The sequence below is a fragment of the Zingiber officinale genome, chromosome 10A (genome assembly GCF_018446385.1).
Source record: "Zingiber officinale cultivar Zhangliang chromosome 10A, Zo_v1.1, whole genome shotgun sequence".
NCBI lineage: Eukaryota > Viridiplantae > Streptophyta > Magnoliopsida > Zingiberales > Zingiberaceae > Zingiber > Zingiber officinale.
Window position 1 is genome coordinate 63,592,033 of NC_056004.1, and position 19,849 is coordinate 63,611,881.

Here is a 19,849-nt window from a genome sequence, read left to right on the forward strand (position 1 = left end):
AACGATATAATAGACTTCGAGTGGGGACTGAACAACCTCGAGGGGGAACTAAACGAAGACCCGATGGAACCGGACGAACATGTTGAAGAAGACGAGGGAATGGATGAAGAGACAATAATTGACCTGGAAGAGGCATCGGAGATTCAACCTCCGATAATGCCTGATCCACCCCAGAATGATCTGGGCAAGTCGATACAGGTTGGGTTGATGATGACTACTGCTATCATGTCCTTTATGGCAGGAGTAGTCACAACCTACCTGGCCTTTTAAGAGAAGAAGTTATGAACAAAAAAATGTAATAAAAGCTTTTGATGAATAAAAAGAGTAGAAATGGTATCAATTTAAGCATGAGTCAAGTAAAAATGATAATACCATCGGCTAGATCTTGACGCGTATGAATGGTAAGGTAATCTAAAGATGATATGACAACCTAAGAAAGAATACCTCAACGATAACCCAAACATGGCATGAAACCTAGACATGAAATGTTAAGATATTCATGCATAAATGATAACTTAGACTAATCTTATTATCATTTAAGAAAATAAGTATGACTAGAAGACGAAATGCCAGAACGGAGGAGACCGTACCTCCACCTAATTGGGCACATGTAGTTACTGAGCTACAGCTTACGGAACAACAACAGATGATTGCTGCCATGATGAATCAACAAGGGAATCCTGCTACCCCAAATCAGAATAATACGCCAACCATACCAGTAGTTGAACCGGAGCCAGTAGCAGCACCGGTGCCACTAGTGAATCTGGCACCGGTAGTTCGTCAAGAGGCGTATCTGATCCAGTGGCAAAGACTGAGGCCAGAGAAATTCTCTGGTAATTGTGAAGCATGGGACGCACAAGCTTGGTTTAAGACAATGGAGAGCATGATAGAACTATTGGACTGGCCTGAGCATGAAAAGGTCAAATGCGTATCATTCTGTCTCACGGGAGACGCCCGAATGTGGTGGGACAGAGTGAAAGTGAAAAGACCAGTAACCAAATGAGTTGGGCAGATTTTGAGACGGAATTCTTCAAGAATTCTTCCACACTCGGGTGACAAGTAGGCACTATGATGAATTCACGAATTTCGGCAAGGTGACCTAACGGTAGAAGAAGCGATGAAAAGATTCAACCGCCTGGCACGACTATGCCCGGAATTAGTTAGGACGGAGGGAGAAAGGGTCAGGCTTATGCTAAAGATGCTCAGACCCGAGATAGCACTTAATGTGGCCGGCGGAGTTAACAGGCCGCGGACCACAGAGGAGTTAATTAGCAGTGCCCTGAATACTGAACACTACCTGAAGGCACTAGGCAAGGACAAGAAGCAAGCTCAGATGGAAGAACTGGAAAATATCAAGGCCAACTGGAAAGGGAAAGCGACGGAACGACACTAAGAATGGTCCGTCCAACAAGCAGCTCAAGTTTTCTCAGTGCAATACATGTGGGAAGAAACATCCAGGAACATGTCGTACGAGCACTAATAAGTGTTACAACTGTGGGATAGAGGGTCATAAAGCAAAAGACTGTCGTAAGGGCAAAATTAAATGCTACGACTGTGGACTGGAAGGACATCTATCTAGAGACTGCCCTACCAAAACTAAAGCACCACAGTATGTTCTGAATCAAGGTGGTCCCGCAAGGTTACACCAACTGCAGACTTCTATTGAGGGACCTTCAATGAGTCAAGGGAGATTGGAAGCTCCACCAACGTCTAAGGAATCTGAGCAGAAATTGTCATTCTAAGTTCGAGGACGAACTTTCAATAAGTAGGGGAGATTATAACACCCCTAGAAAGCCTAGATAAGAAAGTAAGGATAATGAGAGTTTGAAGGTAGTAAAAAGAAGGTGTAAATATTCTAAGTTGAATATTAAGATGGGAAGGATTTAGATGATTAAAACTTTATGAAAGAAAATAAAGTTGAGAATATAAATCATCTATATTTATAATACATGGAATTAATGTAAACAAAAGGAAGGAATATGAGATAATATATATGTGTATGAAATATTTATGCATAATGCATAATATGGTGATATATGAATTATTATGTACAAAAGAATATCAATAATATGTTAGAAGAGAAATAGGATTGAACCTTGGACCTCTTGTAAGGAACATGTATAGGATATCAAAGGGGATAGGAGAATTATTGATAAGGAGAGAAAGGACTAAGTAGTTAAGAATAAGAAAGGATTCCTTTTACTTAAAAGGAAAAGGAAGTAAAAAGAAGTAAAAATATACATAACCAAGTTTTGATCCTTGGTTCTCTTGTGGATGCATGCATATGTTAACCAAGTGTGATAGGAGAGGATATTGTAAGAGGAGAGATAGGAATTTTAATTAAAGGAAAGAAAAGAGAGAAATTAAAGGAAAGAAAAGAGAGAACTCAAGAAGCATTTCTCTAGAATATTCTTATCATTAAAGAGGAGAAATAAATAAGGAGGATGAATCAAGTCAAGTTTTCCTCCCCTCATTTTAGTATAAATAGGCATGGAGGGGTGACTTCATCCTCAACTCACTCTCCTCCTCTTCTCCTAGAGGTGCCGAGACACTCCCTCTTTTCTTTCTTTCTTTTTGTTGCCGAGCAACACAAGAGGAAGAAGCCTCCTCTTCTTCCTCCTCCTCTCCACCAAAAGACCTAGCCACTTCTTCCTCCATTGGTGCCGAGCAAAGCAAGCAAGGAAGAAAGGTCCACAAGCAAGTTCTCAACTCTAGGAAACTTAAGCAAAGAAGGTAAGCTTCCCCTCACCTGTGGTACAAGGCTTCTTATGTATTTCCAGATTTTTTTATGAGGATTTTTAAAGCTAGAAACAAATTTAAGAAAATTCGGATTCAAAAAGGGTTTTAATGCTCTCAGGTTTAATTGGAATGTAGAAAATTAGTTACATGATATAAGACATGTCAGATCACAAGAGTCCTAGCTTGTTTATGAGCCAATTTTGTGTATGATGTTCTTAGTAACTTTTGCCATGATATTTACATAGGCTTTCCATGCTTTAGGCCACTTAAGAAACCTAGCTTAAGGACTGGTAGGTTTCGGCCATGAAGGAAAATAAAAGAAAAACGGAAAGAAACCTAAGAAATGCTATACATAATGAGAAGAAATGAAATTATGTTATGTAATATGCTATGATAGGTTATAGCATAGGAAATGCTATACATAATGAGAAGAAATGAAATTATGTTATATAATATGCCATGATATGTTATAGCATAGGAAATGCTATACATAATGAGAAAAAAATGAAATTATGTTACGTAACATGCCATGATATGTTATAGCATAGGAAATGCTATACATAATGAGAAGAAATGAAATTATGTTACGTAACATGCCATGATATGTTATAGCATAGGAAATGCTATACATAATGAGAAAAAATGAAATTATATTATGTAATATGTCATGATATGTTATAGCATAGGAAATTCTATACATAATGAGAAGAAATGAAATTATGTTACGTAACATGCCATGATATGTTATAGCATAGGAAATGCTATACATAATGAGAAGAAATGAAATTATGTTACGTAACATGCCATGATATGTTATAGCATAGGAAATGCTATACATAATGAGAAGAAATGAAATTATATTATGTAATATGCCATGATATGTTATAGCATAGGAAATGCTATACATAATGAAAAGAAATGAAAAAGGGAATGCATGAAAGATTGTTAGGGACATGATATGATAGTTATGCATGATAAGTTATTTTTGTATGATTTGTACCAAGGGTGGGCTCAACGCCCCGGGTCGATGGAGTAAGACTCGGGCCTTCGTCAAGAATGGGCCTCCTGAGTGCCCTAGGTCGATGGAGTAAGACTCGGGCCTCGTCAAGAATGGGCTCCTAAATGCCCTAGGTCGATGGAGTAAGACTCGGGCCTAGTATGTATGCATGGTAGGGTTCAAGACTTGCTACCTTGGACCTACATAGGTTGCTGTATGTGGTACAAACCGGGATCCCCTCTAATGATGATATTAATTTCAAGTACTTATAAGTATAAGTTTTCAAATTCATGATGCATTGCCTACATATGTGCTTGAATTATCTGATGATTAGATATAATGTCATGTGATATTATGATATGAATATGAATATGATACCCTTGTATGTCGTATGCTTATGATACCTCGCATGATATTGATATGCAATGATATGAAGTCGGTTTTAGTGAGTAGGAAAGGAACTTACTGAGCCATGAGTGCTCATAGTTTACTTTCCTTGTACCGCAGATATGGGGGACGGATATTCGGAACGACGGAGTAGCAGGAGGAGCAGATAGTGATATGTGTGGTGGTGGCTCGGCAAGAACGATTTAGACAAATTAATATTTTTAATTATATGATCAATATATGCACATTCGAACTAATCAGAATATGTGATATCATGCTTATTTAAGAAAAAGGAATGATTTAAAATTTTTCGTTGTTATAGTATAACTAAAGCATGTACGTAAGTAGTATAAGATCGTAGCACCGCCCTTGGGTAAGAAGGGTGGGCGTTACAACCCGTGAGGGATCATATCCTCAAAATAATGGCTCATTTGAATGAGATGGAAGTCCTTGGAGCTGAAATCGACGGGGAAACCCAGGTCGATATCATTCTCTAAATGTTGCCCAAGAGTTTTGAGCAGTTCCACCTGAACTACAACATGAACAAAAGGGTTTATTCATTGGCAGAACTTCTTACAGAACTCCAAGCAACAGAAGGGCTATTTGATCAAATTTCTCAAGTTCACATTGCTGAAAACGTTTCTGCTGTTGCCGCTACTCGGAATTCCATTCTGTTTCCCCTGTACAAAAATTTGTACAAGCACAGAACTTTTCCTAGCAACCCATGTGCTTTTCAGAAGTTAAACTTTGATTGCAAACGAAACTTAACATTATTAATTCAAGTTCAACCCATGTGTTCATCAAAAGTTAAATCATATTACAGAAGTTGATTAAATATCTATTTCAAGGATTGACTTCCAGGTCGTTGGTGAGGCACTCGGCCTTCTTGGGTATGGAATCATCCACCACTTCCTAGACAAAGGTTTTTAAAGAAATTGAATATTTAAACTCCTTACAGTAACCTTAGGTTTAACTACAGAAACCACAATTGAAGCACAAGATCATTGGCCTCTTGTGTTGGTATTTCAGGATCGATACAAAGAAAATAAACTAACAAATATGCAGCAGAATAACTAACTGGTTGTATTCCTCTCCTCCCCTTGGACGTCGTGTGGGCGATGATCTTCCAAGACAACACCACCCGAACCACTTCTTTGCCTCCAAGACTTTCGGCCACCAATGGATGCTAGAATAGGGAGCCTCCTTCTCTTCTTCTTCTCCTCGAAGTAACCGACCACAAGAAGATGGAGCCTCTTGATGCCACCGGCCCTTGGTAAAGGAAACAAAGGGAGAATAGAAAGGGAAGAGGGTCAGCCAAAACAAGGATTAAAAGAAGATACTTAGGTTGTGTTATACCATAAGACACCATCTTCCTCTCTTTTATAATCCTTGGTGAATGCAAAAAAGAAAAGATTTAAAATTAAAACCTTCCTTTTAATTCCTATTATGTGTGGTCGACCGTTATTTGGGCAACAATTAAGGAAAAAATTTAAATTAAAATATCTTTTTCAAACCATTGTGATGACTACAAAAAAGGAAAGATTTTAAAATTAAAATATCTCTCTTTTAAATCCCTTTGTGGATGCTTATAGAAGGAAAGTTTTTAAAAATTAAAATATCTTTTTTAAATCCTTTGGAGGATGGCTATAAAAGGAATGATTTTAAAAATTAAAATCTCTCTTTTAAATCCTTTAGAGGATGGCTATAAAAGGAAAGATTTTAAAATCTCTCTTTTAAATCCCTTGGAGGATGGCTATAAAAAGAAAGATTTTAAAAAAATTAAAACTCTCTTTTAATTTCTTGTGGCTGACCCCTTGCTTGGGCACCAAGCAAGGCTTGGCCGGCCACCTCTTGGGCTCCAACCAAAGCTTGGTCGTCCCTTGCTTGGGCACTAAGCAAGGATGTGGCCGGCCCATTACTTGGGTAAGAAGTGGACTTGGTTGGATACAAGGTTTTTTTTAAAGAGGCTACAACAGGGACCTAGAGGAGGAATTGGTTTTGGCCTCCTGATGGACTTGGGCTTCTCATGCTCAGCCCAAACACCTAACTCAAGTCCATCAATAATAACTCATACCACTAAAGGGTTATTATTAAACTACCGCACCAATCCCATATTACAATATGGGCTCTTTCTTATTATGAGTGTGTTAATCACCCAGTGTTTAAGATATCATATGTCCATTAATTAAATGAGTTACTAACAACTCACTTAATTAACATCTAACTCCAAGAGTAGTACCACTCAATTTCATTGTCATGTCGGAACTAAGTCTACCTGTAGGGTTTACATGACAATCTTTATGAGCTCTTCAAGGGAACATCATCTTCCTAATAAATAGGACACATTTTCCTTCTATAATCAACAACACACCATATAAATAATATTATTTTCCAACTTATCGGACCTATTGATTTAACGAATAAATCTCACCCTTTAATAAATTAAAGAAATAAATACTAAGTACATGTGCTTGTTATTATATCGGGATTAAGAGTACGCACATCCATAATAATAGAGGTTCTGTTCTTTTATGCAGCCAGTATAAAAGGAACAACCTCAAATGGTCCTGCTCAATACACACATAGTGTACCAATGTAATTTTATAGTCAAGATAAATTAATACTAAATTACACTACAATCATTCCAATGGTTTATCCCAATCCATCTTGGTTGTGAGCTACTATTTATAATTTATAAGAAGCTGATAACATGATCTTCTGTGTGACACCTATTAGTTAAAGCCCTAGAGCCAATCATATGATGATTGTTGTATGGACTCATTGTATCATATTCTTATGTATATAAAGGCATTTGTTTTGGTTATTATACTTACTTGTATTGGTGCCAAATAACTAAGTATAATAGTGTCCTTGAGTAGAAGGTTCTTATCTATATCAATCGATTGGTTGAATCGATAGTGAGATGGTATTGAGAATACTACTCTTAATCATTCCTAGTCAAGTATTAACATTCAGGGACAATGTTAATGCGACGAGACTAGCATGTAGGTCAACTCAATGACTTGATCTCACAAGTCATGGATATGGAGATATCAAGTTGACACATGGGTATGCATTGGAGAATGTATACTGAATGACCCGCAATGAGAAAGTATCATGGATCATTATATGAGTGTCATATACTTTCTCATGTGGCTATTAGTATGACTATTAGTCCTTGGACCTGAAGTCACCATGGTTCCATACATAAGGAGTTACATACTTTGGCTTCGGACTATAAAGGCGATTACTGGGTATGTAAAAAATTATGCGGAGGGATGTGAGTGATGTAGATGGGATCTATCCCTCCTATATAACGGGAGTGACATCGTTATTCTTGATAGAGTGAGACCACTAAGTCTATGGTCATGCCTAAATGAGTCAATATGAGATATTGAACTCATTTGATTAGAGTGAGTCTACTTGGAGTTCAAAATTTAGATTGATTAGAGGATGACATGCTCTATGCCTCGCATTGATCAATCTAGATGTCAAGGATAGAAGGACATTGTCATATATTGTGAAGAGTCACAATTAGTAGTCACAAGGTAATGTTGGATCTCAACATTCTTGTAACTTGGGTAATAATGATGTGTTGCTAGATACCGCTCATTACTTATGCTTCTAAATGAGTTTTGGAGCATTGCTAACGTTACAAGAACTTATAGGGTCACATACAAAGGACAATTAGATGGAGATTCGGTTCATATGATGAAGCAAGAGGATTAGGTTCATGTGATGAACCAAATTGGATTAAGAGTAATTCAAATTAGATTAATTGAGTAAGACTCGATTGAGTTAGACTCAAGTGAGGCTAGACTTGAGTTAGACTCAAGTGAGGCATAATGATGATATTCATTGAATTTTGAATTCAATGATAAATGGAATTCAATTTGAATTTTAGATTCAAATTTCGAATGAGTTTCAAAAATAGCCATTTAATGAAGAATGAATATTCATTAAAGCTTATTAATGAGGCTCATTAATGGTGTTAATGAGCATTAAGTATTTTCATTAGATGAAAATACTTAAGCCATTTTTTTACTCTTATTTGATAATTGATCATTATTATTCCTCCTTGCTTCTTCTTCTCTCCCTCTCCTCCTCCTTGGCCGAAACCCTCCAAGAGTGCTAGCACACTCTAAGGTTTCTTCTCCACCTAATTGTTCGTGTGGATACACATAGAGGGGTGTTCACTTGACACCCTTGAGATCTGACATCTTCTTGGACGAGCCGGATAAGCGAAGGGCTTCGCATCAAAGATATAAACTCCTAAACATGCAGATCTAAAGTAGATCTAGGATTAGAAAACACGTACATGAAAAATTAATATTCGTATGGATCCGGTGGCATGGGATTTCGGGGTTTTCGCAAACCAAAAAGTGATTTTTGCGGCCCGAATGACCCAACAGTGGTATCAAAGCCACGTGCGAACATGTACTTGTTTTCATTTAATTTTTATGAAAAATTAAAGTTCTGTAAGTTTCTGTGATTTTATGATTTTTATGGTTTTTATGAGTATTTTTCTCGTAGAAGCGAAGCAACGAGTGCTAGGACACTTATAGGCTTCGACTACCGAGAAAATTTTTCTGAAACAGCAAGTTCTCGCCCAAAATGTTTTGGGACAGCGGCTTAGGGCACTGTAAGATCATCGTGGGACACTCGTGAGACTCATTTCACGAGAAGGGGTGCTGCCCCAATCCCACAAGGGGCATTGTCCCGCGATCGCGCCCGAAAATCGCTAAACAGGATCGCCGGGAAATTGTTACTCATAAAAATTGTAAAAATAGCAGTAAAATCACATAAATTTATATAAAATATATAATTTAGAATTAGGTATGATATTGTGATGGTCATGGCCCAAATAACCCAATTTTATTGGAAATATGTGTTGTAATTCATAATATGGCCTGCATGCCATTTTTGTGTGATTGTGCGTGTTGTATATGATCGCGATCTGCGCGTCGTGCCTTCCTTTATTTTATATTCCTGTTGTAAATAGTTTAGACTCGAATGTAACTTGTAATGTACAAAATTGGAGCGGTGGAAGGTCCACTCGAGGAGGAGTTACGAGGAGGGTGCGAGCAACACATAGTGGTCAAAGGGAGGAGCTTGGAGAAGTTGTTGACCCTAGGTTGACCATCTGATCTTCTCATTGTCTTGAAAAGATCGTAGTAGGGTCATGACTAATCACAATTTAATTAATTTCTTGTGTGTGTGTATGTGATGCATGCTAGAGTAGAGTAATTAATTAGTGCTTTAACGATTAGATTTGATCTAAATCACGTATATGATGCACCACGATTAGATTAGATCTAAATCGAGTATATGATACACATCAACAATTAGATTAGATCTAAATCGTGTCAACTCGAAATACCTACCATGTCGTGATACCCATCACTACCTCGATCACATGTTGTTGTTGAATCTGCCAAAGCAGAGCAACGCATATTATCTTGGTAGGGTGCGGAGGGACAATCTTGGTCCCGCCTATCAACGTATGGGTGAGTACAAACTCAATTATATTGAGTAAAACTAGTTAAACTCAATTGGATCGGGTTTAACTATAGGCATTTTCCAATGGTTGGTAGATAAGTCAAAATCACATTTATATTAACTCTTGGGCGATTTAGCCAAAGCTAACTCAAGTTTTAATATACATGCGGATCTTGATCCTATAAACAAGAGTTGCATAGAGATGTAATTGGTAATTAGTTACCTACCGATCATACTAAGTCTTGGGCCATTTAGCCAAAGCTAACTCAGGGCTTAGTATGATGTGGATCTTATCCCGCAAGAATTATAGCTAGTTGGTTAGAATCTAGTAGGTGTGGTTTGACCACATCCATGACTTGATTCTACAAAAGTTCTCCCAAGCCAAGGGTAAAGGCAAGGCACTGAAACCTAAAGGAGGAGTTGCCAAGGATGCTACCTGCTTCCACTGTGGTCGGCCTTTGAAGAGGAGCCCAAAGTCTACGGAAGATCTTAGAAGAAGAGAAGTGAGACTTCCACTCAGGTATATATGTTATAGAAGTCAATATATATTTCTTCATCATGGGTATTAGATACCGGATGTTCTCACATTTGTACTAATGTGCGTTGAGAAATAGCAGCATTTGAAGACGGAGGTGGACCACGCCAGGCGTGCAATGGAGCACTTAGCGTGATGATGTAGGGACTTATTCTCTATCTCTGCCCTCTGGGCTTGTACTAGAATTAGATGATTGTTGTTATGTGCCTGCTGTTACTAAGAACATTATATCAGTTTCTTGTTTGGACAAAAAAGGTTTTTCATTTATAATAAAGAACAAATGTTGTTCAGTTTATTTAAATGATATGTTCTATTGTAGTGCACCTCTGATTAATGGACTCTATATTATAGACTTAGAGAACCCCATCTATAACATAAATACCAAAAGGTTCAAATCAAATGAAATGAACCAAACCTATCTCATGCACTTTAGGGTGAGCATTCGGTCAAAACTGAACCGACCGAACCGAATAGACCGAAAACTGAATAAACCGAATTTTTTTTCAACCAACCGAACTGACCGAATTTCCCTATGAAACCGAACCGACCGAACCAATAAGATATCGGTTAATTCGATTTTCGACCGAATTAACCAAATTTTAAAACCCTATTCGGTTTTATCTTTTAAAAAAAGATAATCCTTTGAAAAGTTTAAGGAATTCAAGAATGAAGTACAAAACCAGCTTGGCAAGAGTATTAAGATACTTCGAGGTGGAGAATACCTTAGCCTTGAGTTTCGTGACTATCTAGCTGAATGTGGGATTCTATCTCAACTCACTCCTCCTGGAACACCACAGTGGAATGGTGTATCCGAAAGGAGGAATCGTACCCTATTAGATATGGTACGATCTATGATGAGTCACACAAATCTTCCTATATCTCTTTGGGGGCTATGCTCTGGACTTTATATTCAACCGAATTCCATCCAAGGCTGTGATAAAGACACCATATAAGATATGGACTGGGAGAGATGCCCAGGTGTCTTTTATGAGGATTTGGGGTTGTGAGGCTTACGTTCGACGTCAAGTCTCGGACAAACTAGGACCCAAATCCGATAAGTACTATTTTATTGGATATCCCAAGGAAACTAAGGGATATTACTTCTACATTCCCAGTCAACACAAGATAATTGTGGCAAAGACTGGGGTATTTCTAGAAAGGGACTTTGTTTCTAGAAAAACTAGTGGGAGTACGTTCAATCTTGAATAAGTTCAAAATGTGAACCATAGCACTGAAGCCTCGATGGAAGTTGAACTGGAACCACAAAGTGTTGTGGATAATGTTGTTCCACAAGGAGTTAAGGAACAACAACCAGTTCAAGTAGACCTACCTCTTCGCAGGTCTGATAGGGTACGTCGTCAGCCTGAGAGATATTCATTTCTCTTGTCTGACCATGATGATGTTGTGCTCATTGAGGATAAACCTACCTCCTATCAAGAAGCTGTGATGAGACCAGATTCTGAGAAATGGCTAGAGGCCATGAGATTCGAAATCAAATCCATGTACACCTACCAAGTATGGACTTTGGTTGATCCACCTGAAGGGGTAAAACCCATTGAGTGTAAGTGGGTCTTTAAGAGAAAGACTGACATGGATGGACTTATATATAAGGGTCAACTGGTAGCAAAAGGTTTCAAGCAAATTCATGGTATTGACTATGATGAAACTTTTTCTCCTATCGCGATGTTTAAGTCCATTCGGATCATACTTGCTATTGCAGCATACCACGATTATGAGATATGGAAGATGGATGTCAAAACTGCGTTTCTGAATGGAAACCTGCTCGAGGATGTGTACATGACACAACCTGAGGGTTTTGTAGATCCACAGCCTACTGGTAGAGTATGCAAGCTGCATAAATCCATTTATGGACTAAAGCAAGCTTCTCGGAGCTGGAATCTTCGATTCAATAATGCGATCAAACAGTTTGGTTTCATCAAGAATGAAGATGAACCTTGTGTCTACAAGAAGGTTAAAGGGAGCATAGTTGTCTTCCTTATATTGTATGTGGATGACATACTACTCATTGGGATCGATATCCCTTTGCTGCAGTCTGTAAAGACTTGGCTAGGGAATTGTTTCTCAATGAAGGACTTAGGTGAAGCAGCCCGTATTCTAGGCATACAGATCTATAGAGATAGATCTAAGAGAGTGCTTGGCCTAAGTTAGAGTACATATATTGACAAGGTACTACTACGGTTTGCCATGCGAACTCCAAGAAGGATTTGCATACATGTGTGAGTCTTTCAAGACTCAAAGTCCCTCTTCTAGAGAGGAGAGAGCCGCATGGATCGAGATCTCTTATGCTTCAACCATAGGATCTATCATGTATGCCATGCTATGTACTCAATCCGATCATGAGCATGACGAGCAGATACCAATCGGATCCGTGAAAGTCACTTAAAGCGGTCAAGAATATTCTTAAGTACTTGAGAAGGACTAAAGAATATTTCTTGATATATGGAGGCAAAATCGAGCTAGCTATAAAGGGGTTTAGATGCTAGCTTCCAAACCGGGTGATGATTATCGATCGTAGTCCGAGTTCGTGTTTGCATAAATGGTGGTCCGTTGTGGGAAGAGTTTGAGCGAGAGAACACGCTGATTCTACAACAGAGGCCGAGTATATTGCTGCATCAGAAGTAGCAAAGGAGGAAGTTTGGATCCGCAAGTTCGTTACTGAGCTTGGGGTGGTTCCTAGCATAGCAGATCCTATTGAGCTCTTTTGTGACAACAATGGAGCAATTTCACAGGCTAAGGAACCTCGCTCACACCAGCGAACCAAACACATACTACGGCGCTTCCATCTCATTCGAGAGATCATCGATAGAGGAGATGTGAAGATTTGCAGAGTACCCACAGAAGCAAACGTCGCAGATCCCGTGACCAAGGCTTTGGCACAGAGAAAGCATGATGGTCACACTAGATCATTGAGCCTTAGAGCCTACACTGATTGGCACTAGTACTAGTGGGAGATTGTTAGTTAAAGCCCTAGAGCCAATCATATGATGATTGTTGTACGGACTCATTGAATCATATTCTTATATATATAAAGGCATTTGTTTTGGTTATTATACTTACTTGTATTGGTGCCAAATAAATAAGTATAATAGCGTCCTTGAGTAGAAGGTTCTTATCTATATCAATCGATTGGTTGAATCGATAGTGAGATGGTATAGAGAATACTACTCTTAATCATTCCTAGTCAAGTATTAACATTCAGGGACAATGTTAATGCGACGAGAGTAGCATGTAGGTCAACTCAATAACTTGATCTCACAAGTCATGGATATGGAGATATCAAGTTGACACATGGGTATGCATTGGAGAATGTATACAGAATAACCTGCCATGAGAAAGTATCATGGATCATTATATGAGTGTCATATACTTTCTCATGTGGCTATTAGTATGACTATTAGTCCTTGGACCTGAAGTCACCATGGTTCCCTACATAAGGAGTTACATGTTGGTGCAGTAAGCATCCGACGATCGAACCTCAGTTTTGATAATGGCAAAGGGATTCAAAGTTAAGACTCCTTGTTATCTAACGTGGTTAGAAAGTCCTAAATGCGGTTAGGCAAGGGAAAATCCTAAGGGGGGGTAACCTTAGGTCCTAGGGGGTGGTAACCCTAGGTGAAGGAAAATCCTAAGGGGGGGTAACCTTAGGTCCTAGGGGGTGGTAACCCTAGGTGAAGGAAAATCCTAAGGGGCGGCAACCTTAGGTCCTAGGGGGCGGTAACCCTAGGTGGAGGAAAACCTAGGGCGGCAACCTTAGGTCCTAGGGGTGGTAACCCTAGGTGGAGAAAAACCCTAGGGGCGGTAACCTAGGTCCTAGGGGTGGTAACCCTAGGCGGAAGTCCGGTCGATCTGGACCGACTGGCAACAGTAAATCTCCCGAGTGGAGTAGGTGAGGCGCGCTTCCCCGAGAGGAACAGGCTGCAGGGTCGACCTAGGGTTTGGAAACCGTCAAAGTCGAATTCGACGTCTAATGTCAAAACTTTTATTATTATCATTCATTATGTTTTCGTGCTAACTTTGTTTTGCAGGTATGTGTTTGGGACTAACACATTTTGCAGAACAAAGGAGCAAGTTACAACTCGGATGAGCAGTGTCCGAGGCACCTCCATGGAGCTTGGAGGCGCCTCGGTGCAAATACTGGAAAAGCCAGCGCAGAAGGTTGGAGGCGCCTTAGATGAAGTTCAAGGCGCCTTGGGTCGAAGGTTGAAGCCGGTATCAGGCGCCTGGTCGCTGGATGAAGTTCACCAAGTCCGTTGATCTCCATGGTGACTCGATGTTTAAGGCGCCTTGAAGGGCTTCAAGGCGCCTTGAACACCTTTATAGGGGTCTCGAGCAGCACCAGAACAACGAATTCCAAGTCTTCTCTCTTCAACGTCCCCGAAGACGCTTGGCGCAGTGCAACAAGTCTCCAACGACCAAGCTTCAAAATTCTCATCGTGTTGTCGGTATAACTAGTTTTCATTACTTGTACTTCATCTTGTAATCATTTTATCGAGCTTATAGTTGTTGCCCACCGGAAGCGATCAAGGATCGCGGGCCTTCGAGTAGGAGTCGATCAAGGCTCCGAACGAAGTAAAAATCCTCCTGTCTCTGTGTGTTTGTTTTGTTTTATTCCGCTGCTTAATTACTCCGATAATTCTTACGTTTCCGATAATCGAAAAACGATTTAGCCACGAGTGCTATTCACCCCCCCTCTAGCACGTCTCGATCCAACAATACATACTTTGGCTTCGTCAAACGTCACCCGTAATTGGGTGGACTATAAAGATGATTACTGGGCATGTAAAAAATTATACGGAGGGATGTGAGTGATGTAGATGGAATCTATCCCTCCTATATAACGGGAGTGACATCGTTATTCTTGATAGAGTGAGACCACTAAGTGCATGGTCATGCCAAAATGAGTCAATATGAGATATTGAGCTCATTTGATTAGAGTAAGTCTACTTGGAGTTCAAGATTTAGATTGATTAGAGGATGATATGGTCTATGCCTCGCATTGATCAATCTAGATGTCAAGGATAGAAGGACATTGTCATATATTGTGAAGAGTCACAATTAGTAGTCACAAGGTAATGTTGGATTTCAATATTCTTGTAACTTGGGTAGTAATGATGTATTGCTAGATACCGCTCATTACTTATGCTTCTAAATGAATTTAGGAGCATTGCCAACGTTATAAGAACCTATAGGGTCACACACAAAGGGCAATTAGATGAAAATTCGGTTCATATGATGAACCAAGAGGATTAGGTTCATGTGATGAACTAAATTGGATTAAGAGTAATCCAAATTAGATTAATTGAGTAAGACTCGATTGAGTTAGACTTAAGTGAGGCTAGACTTGAGTTAGACTCAAGTGAGGCTTAATGATGATATTCATTGAATTTTGAATTCAATGATAAATGGAATTCAATTTGAATTTTAGATTCAAATTTTGAATGAGTTTCAAAAATATCCATTTAATGAAGAATGAATATTCATTAAATATTCATTAAGGCTCATTAATGGTGTTAATGAGCATTAAGTATTTTCATTAATTAGATGAAAATACTTAAGCCATTTTTTTACTCTTATTTGATAATTGATCATTATTATTCCTCCTTGCTTCTTCTTCTCTCCCTCTCCTCCTCCTTGGTCGAAACCCTCCAAGAGTGCTAGCACACTCTAAGGTTTCTTCTCCACCTAATTGTTCGTGTGGATACACATAGAGGGGTGTTCACTTGACACCCTTGAGATCTGACATCTTCTTGGACTAGCGGGATAAGCGAAGGGCTTTGCATCAAAGGTATAAACTCCTAAACATGTAGATCTAAAGTAGATCTAGGATTAGAAAACACGTACATGAAAATTTAATATTCGCACGGATCCGGTGGCATGGGATTTCGGGGTTTCCGCAATGCAAAAAGTGGTTTTTGCGGCCCGAAAGACCCAACAACACCACACACCATGTTATCTACAATATAAATTAAATGAATAACTGCATTTAACTAAATATAGACATTTAACCAATGTGATTCTCATTAAAAATAAATGTTTATACAAAAAGCTAGGCTTTTAGTATACATCTAACATCTGCCTCTAAGCCGAAAGGTGGAAAGAAGAAGAAGAAACAAGTTGGTTCGGCAAAGAAAGTGATTCGACCTCAAGGGACTGAGCCGTAGGCAGGTGTGAAGAAGCCGAAAGGCAAGTGCTTCACATGCAAGCAGTCTGGACATTAGAAGGTGGGTTGTCCTCGCAGAAAGGAGAACAATAAAGGTATATCTTATTCATTAGTTGTTGAAACATGTTTAGCAGTGTTATCTACTGGTACCTGGTATGTAGATACGGGAGCCACTGATCATGTCTGCAATTCATTACAGGGGTTCTAGGAAACCAGACGACTACATGAAGGGGAGATCACCTCTACATAGGCAATGCTACGAGAGTGGCGGTTGTTGTAGTGGGAAATGTTTATTTATCTTTCGATAGGAATAAAACTTTGATTTTGAAAAATTATCTTTACGTACCATGTTTTAAAAAGAACTAGATTTCAATTGTTAAATTATTTATGGATGGATATTTTGTTTCTTTTGATGACAAAGTGGTTGTCAAGAAAAATAGGATGGTTATCTGTTCTGGTGTGTTGGTTGGCAATTTGTATACTCTTAATCCAATAACTCCAACGATGCAACAAATGGAAATTAACAACACATCTTCTAATTCTAATAAGAGAAAGCAACCTTCGGAAATGAACCAAACATATCTTCGGCATCTAAGGTTGGGTTATATTAACTTGAGTAGGATTCAAAGGTTAATAGCCGATGGACCTTTGGGTTCATTGGTAGTGGAAAACTTTCTGCCCAATGAGTCTTGCTTGGAAGGAAAAATGACCAAGAGACCTTTTAAGGCAAAGGGGTATAGAGCTAAAGATGTGTTGGAATTGGTTCATTCTGATTTGTGTGGGCCTATGACTATCCAGGCAAGAGGTGGTTTTGAATATTTTGTCTCTTTTATATACGACTATTCGAGATATGGAAACATTTATTGATACACCGCAAGTCTGAGTGATTTGATAAGTTCAAAGAGTACAAGGCTGATGTGGAGAAACGTCATGGTAAAAATTATTGGTGCAACCTTAGGTCAAGGTTGACCTGGTTGACCCGACTCGAGTTGACCTGACTCGAGTTGTATTTTGATGTTTGACAAGAACAAAAGAGTTGTATTTTGATGGGAGATTGTGGGTGCAACCTTTGGTCAAGGTTGACCTGGTTGACCCAAGGTGAGTTGACCTGACTCGGAAAAGTCTAAGCAGGGGGTTTGGCACGGGAAAAGTCCAAGCAGGGAGCTTGGCACGGGAAAAGTCCAAGTATGGAGACTTGGCACGGAGAAGTTCAAGTATGGAAGCTTGGCACATGGGAAGTCGGAGAGGGCTCGGTAGCTCGTTCTCCGAACTGTGATCAGAGAGGGCTCGGTAGCTCGTTCTCTGGACCGGATGTGGAAAAGTCCTGGTGAGTGAAGCCAGGCAGACGAGAAAGTCCTGGTGAGTGAAGCCAGGCAGTTGGAAGTCCTGGTGAGTGAAACCAGGCAGTCGGAAAGTCCTAGTGAGTGAAGCTAGGCAGTTGGGAAGTCCTGGTGAGTGAAGCCAGGCAGTTGGGAAGTCCAGTGAGGAGCCGGAGGCGATTGGAAATCCTGGTGAGTGAAACCAGGTGAAAACCCTAGTGAGTGAAGCTAGGTGAAAGTCCTGGTGAGTGAAGCCGGGCAAGGAAAAATCCAGATGGATCAAGGGAGATCGGACATCTGGTGTTGAGAAGGTCAAGTAGGTCAAGGGAGTGACAGGATACTTGACACGAAGAGAAAAGTCCAAGTGGGTCAAGGTTGACCGGACACTTGGTGGGAGTCTTAGCAATTAGGGAGTGACCGGATGCTAAGCATGATGTACCAACAGTCAAGGTTGACCGGATGTTGGTTTGGAAGACTTGGGACTTGGTTTGGGCAAAAAAGCTCGATCGATCGATGGATCGATCCGGATACAGATATCTGGATCGGGTGGTGACCGATCGTTACTGTGTGAGCCTTCAGTGTTATCCGATCGGATGAAGACCAGAGGCCGGCGATCGAAGAGAGGCAAGAGCTAGGAAAGAGCGTTGATCGGGTGGGACCGATCAGGGAGTCTCGATCGGTCACCACGATCGATCGACGCACCACCTCTCTTGCGAGGTGGGATCGATCCGCGGGGCCGATCAGGTTGTCTGATCGGTCCCGGGACCAAAGTTCGACCGATCGACTTGGGCTCACGGCCATCCGTTGTGAGCCGAGCCGTCGCCTCTTTGGCTTCTTCTTTGCGGTGGATGCGGTATAAGAGGAGATCAGGGATACTTCTTCCTCTTCTTCGCTCTTGCTTCGCAAGTTTCTTTCCGCTCGTGATTTGAGCTTGCCGAGCTCCGCTTGAAGCTTCGTGAGCTTCCTTTAGGCTGGGTTCCGCTTTGCCGGAGGGCTGCCGTTGCCGCTCATCGAGTCAAGAGAAGGCAAGTGCGAAGGTGTTTCATACATTTGTATTGTATTTTGCTTCTTGCTGCTTTACTCTTATTGCTGTTGCAAAGTTTGTGGCGAGGTTTCTCCACCCACAAGGAGTATTTATTAGCCGGTTATCCGGGGACTCATCCACCGACAGATTGATAGGCTTCATCCACCTTACGGACACGCCGAGGAGTAGGAGTATCATCTCCGAACCTCGTTACATCTTCGTGTTGAGGTTTGCTATTCTCCGTTGTCGTTTCTTTTGTTTGTTTCCGCTGCGCTAACCCTAATCGTAGGAAGAAACGCGAAGATTTGGGGTCGGCTATTCACACCCCCCTCTCTAGCCGCGATCATCGATCCTAACAAGTGGTATCAGAGCGAGGTCGCTCTTCGCCGAATTAACACCCGAGGGAGCACAAGCTAGAGATGGATCAATTCAGAGAAGACATCACCATTCCACCCTTCTACGATCGCGACGACTTCGCGTATTGGAAGGTAAGAATGAAATATTTTCTTATGACTAATCTTGAGAATTGGAGTTGTGTCCAATTAGGTTTCAAGCCTCCGATGGACAAGAAAGGAGAAACCCTAGAGAAGAAGGAGTGGACGAAGGAGCAAATCCACCAATCAACCATCAACGATGAGGTAACGAAAATCATTGAATTTTCTTTACCTAATGATGTTTTGTGTAGGATAGGTGGATATAACGATGCCAAGGAGTTGTGGAATAACTTGGCAAAGCTCCATGAGGAGAACTCCATTTCAAGTCATGAAGAGGAGTCAAGTGAGCCAAGTAGCTCACATCATGGAGAAGAGGAATTAGAAGTTGAGGGCTACTCAACATCTAAGGAAGAAGAGGAGGAGAGTTCTTCTTCAAGAATGGAGCAAGAGGAAGAAGCTTCTACCTCCGGAAGGGATGAAGGAGAGAGTGTTCATCCATCCTCAACTCTAGGTAACTTAAGCCATTTAGTTTCTAGCAAATTACACATAATGTGCTTTGAGTGTAGGGAATTTGGACATTACAAGAGTAAATGTCCAAAGAGGGTTAGGAAGATTCCACCGGCGCCAAAGATCAAGGAAGCCAGAGTCCCAACACGCAAGGGCAAGGAGCACGTGGTGTGCTTCCAATGCAAGCGAAGGGGACATTATCGGAGCCAATGTCCGAAGGGGAGGCA